Source organism: Nicotiana attenuata, chromosome 6, assembly GCF_001879085.1.
Source record: "Nicotiana attenuata strain UT chromosome 6, NIATTr2, whole genome shotgun sequence".
Lineage (NCBI taxonomy): Eukaryota > Viridiplantae > Streptophyta > Magnoliopsida > Solanales > Solanaceae > Nicotiana > Nicotiana attenuata.
This window is the reverse complement of record NC_031994.1, coordinates 88,088,120-88,092,127: the sequence shown is the minus strand read 5'-3', so window position 1 is coordinate 88,092,127 and position 4,008 is coordinate 88,088,120.

The following is a 4,008-nucleotide window of genomic DNA, read 5'->3' as shown; positions in this document are numbered from 1 at the left end:
TGTAAAGACCTTGTGAAAGAAATTGTGATCTTGAAACTTCGTGGAGCATTGGCTCGGGTTGAAATACAAATTCTGAAGGTTTATGAGATAAGTAACTCTTTGGAGCATTGGCTCAAGTGATAATGTGAACTATGAGATGAAAGTGAAAGAAAGAAAAGAGTTAATGATTTATTCCCTTGCCGGGATGTTGTTGGTTATTGATGTTGTACCCTTGCCGGGTCATTAAATTGTTGTTGTGTGCCCTTGCCGGGACTTCTATTCTTGTTGTATTATTTTCCCTTGCCCTTGTTTGTGATTCTTGATTGGGTGAGGAAGAGTGTAAAAGCACGAAGGGTGATGCCGTGCATTGAATGATATATATGGATCGCGTTGCGCGCCGCAACAATGTTAAATGATATGGATCGGGTTGCATGCCGCAACAATGTTGTTAGATATTGGTGTCGGGTTGCACGCCTCAACAATGATATTTATGGATCGGGTTGCACGCCGCAACAGTGTTGTTAAATATTGGGATCAGGTTGCACGCCGCAACCATGATATTTATGGATCGGGTTGTACGCCGCAACAGTGTTGTTAAATATTGGGCTCGGGTTGCGCGCCGCAACAATCATTAATACTAGTGTGTATATTTTGGGTATTGGTTTCTTGTCTGCTGTAAATTCCAAGCTGCCCTTAGATTGTTATTCTGGATTTACTATTAATGCTGTTATCTCCCCACAGCATGCTCCCCCCCCCCCCCCACAATATTGTTTCCTTGTCTTGTATTTTCGATTCCGCTGTATATATATAATTGTACAGGTTTATGTGGTAGTCCAGTCTAGCCTCGTCACTACTTCGCCGGGGTTAGGCTAGACACTTACCAGCACATGGGGTCGGTTGTGCTGATGCTACACTCTGTGCTATTTGCACAGGTCCAGGTTTCGAGCAACAGCAGCAACATTAGTACGGGAGCAGGCCTTCAGTCCGGTGAGACCCGAGTTAGCCTTGCAGGCGTCCGCAAGCTGGCGTCTCCCTTATTCTCTCTTTTTAGCCTGTTGCCTCATTGTATTCGAGACAAACAGCTTATGTTTTCTTTCAGACGTTTGTGTTTAGTATTTCTTAGCAGTTCGTGAGTATTGTGACACCAGTCTTGGGTAGAGGATTATATTGGCTATTCCGCATGTTGATTCAGTTTCTATAATTAAGACTTACGCTACTATTTAATTTTATTGTTTTTATATTGTTGCCATAAATTGTTAAAAGGGATTATGTTGTAAACGGAAAGTAATTAAAATTTGGCTTGCCTAGCTTCTACGAGTAGGCGCCATCACGACCCCGAGGGTGGGAAATCCGGGTCGTGACAAGTTGGTATCATTGCACTAGGTTACATAGGTCTCACAACTCACGGATAAACTTGGTAGAGTCTGAGGGATCGGTACGGAGACGTCTGTATTTATCCCCCAGAGGCTACAGAGTTAGGAAAAGTTTCACATTTGTTCTTTCTAGTCGTGCGGTTCTGTTTCTCAATGCTAATTGGATTTCTACTCTGTTCTTTCGCAGATGGTGAGAACACGCGCTTCTTCATCTACCGATCAGCAGTCCCAGGTAGCTCCCGCTAGGGGCAGAGGGCTAGGACGAGGCCGTGCTAGAGGCCGAGGTAGGGATAGAGCTCAGCCCCAAGTAATAGCACCAGCGGCGGAGCCTCAGGTTGACTTTGAGGAGGAGGTTCCGGCCCCATCCGCAGCAGTTCCGGTGGGCCCAGCTCAGGTCCCAGAGGGGTTTATTGCTACCCCAGTTCTTCATGATGCTTTGGTCCGGTTGGTGGGCCTCATGGAGAGTGTCACCCGAGCAGGATTGCTTCCTGTAGCACCAGCCACTTCTCGGGCTGGAGGAGGAGCCCAGACTCCTGCTACACGTACTCCGGAGCAGGTAGCTCCCCAGGGTCAGATTCTAGTGGTTCAGCCAGCTATGGCAGTTTAGCCGAGGGTAGTTGCCCAGACCGGCGATGGAGCGGCTATGTACGCAGATGCTTTGTGGAGGCTGGATAGGTTCACCAAGCTCTTCACTACTACATTCAGCGGTGCTTCTTCTGAGGACCCCCAGGATTTCTTATTTAGCTGCCACGAGGTTCTTCGGAACATGGGCATTGTTGAGTCCAATGGAGTTGATTTTGCTGCATTTCGCCTATCTGGATCTGCCAAGACTTGGTGGAGGGATTTCTGTTTAGCCAGACCAGCCGGGTCGCCGTCTTTGACTTGGGATCAATTTTCAGAGTTGTTTCTGGAGAAGTTTCTCCCCGTTACTCAGAGGGATGCTTATCGGAGGCAGTTTGAGCGCCTCCAACAGGGTTCTATGACGGTCACTCAATATGAGACCAGGTTAATTGATCTAGCTCGCCATGCTCTTGTCATACTTCCCACTGAGAGAGAGAGGGTGAGGCGATTTATTGATGGTTTGATTTAGCCGATTCGTCTCCAGATGGCTAGGGAGATTGGTAGTGAGATCAGCTTTCAGGAGGCGGCCAATGTGGCCCGCAAAGTTGAGATGGTTCTGTTAGGGAGGTGGTCACGGGGGAGACAAGAGAGCCCGTCATTCCGTCAGATTTGGTGGTACCTCGTCTGGAGGTAGAGATTCATATGGTAGAAGCCATCCTCCTAGGCCCTTTCAGTCAGCTCTCCAGGTTTCTCACGGTACATCAGGTGGCCGTGGTTCTCAGGCACACTATTCTGATCAGCAGTCATTCAGTGCACCGCCAGCTCCTATCAGCGCACCGCCATTTCAGAGTTTTCGTGGAGGTCATTCAGGTCGCCAGGGCCAGCCATAGTTTCCTCAGCCACAACGTTCGGAGGGATATTATGAGTGTGGTGAGTATGGTCACATCAGGAGGGCTTGCCCGAGATTGAGGGGTACTCAGTCGCAGCAGCAGGGTCCCCGTCCTATGATTCAGGCACCAGATGCTCCGCAGCCAGCTAGAGGTGGAGGTAGAGGTGCCAGAGGTGGAGGTAAAGGTCATAGAGGTGGAGCTCAGACCGCCAGAGGTGGAGGCCAGCCAGCAGCAGGCCGTCCCAGGGAGGTAGATCAGAGTGGTGGGGTCCAGCCCCGATGTTATGCTCTTCAGGCTAGGCCCGAGGCAGAGGATTCAGATGCAGTCATTACAGGTACGGTTCTGGTTTGTGATAGAGATGCTTCAGTATTGTTTGATCATGGGTCTACGTATTCGTATGTGTCATCCTATTTTGCCCCGTATTTGATCATGCCTAGTGATGCATTGGGTATTCCTGTATATGTGTCTACGCCGGTGGGTGATTCCATTGTGGTCGATCGAGTCCATCGCTCTTGTGTTGTGGTGATTGGGGGTCTGGAGACTCGTGTAGATATGTTGCTTTTAGATATGGTCGACTTTGATATCATATTGGGGATGGACTGGTTATCACCCTATCACGCTATCTTGGACTGCTATGCCAAGACTGTGACCTTAGCTTTACCAGGTATGCCTCGCTTAGAGTGGAGAGGGACTCCAGGTCATTCTACCCGCCGTGTCATATCGTATGTGAAGGCTCGGCGTATGGTCGAGAAGGGGTGTTTGGCTTATTTAGCTTATGTTCGGGACTCTAGTGCTGAGGTTCCCTCTATTGATTCTGTGCCCGTTGTTTGTGAATTCCCTGATGTTTTCCCTTCAGACCTGCCGGGTATGCCACCCGACAAGGATATTGATTTCTGCATTGATCTGGTTCCGGGCACTCAGCCCATTTCTATTCCACCATATCGTATGGCCCCGCCGGAGTTGAAGGAGTTAAAAGAGCAGTTACAGGATTTGCTTGAGAAGGGTTTCATTAGACCTAGTGTGTCTCCTTGGGGTGCGTCGGTGTTATTTGTTAAGAAGAAGGATGGGTCAGTGAGAATGTGTATTGATTACCGGCAATTGAACAAAGTAACGGTCAAGAATAAGTATCCACTGCCAAGGATTGATGATTTGTTCGACCAGCTTCAGGGTGCCAGGGTATTTTCCAAGATTGACTTGCGATCTGG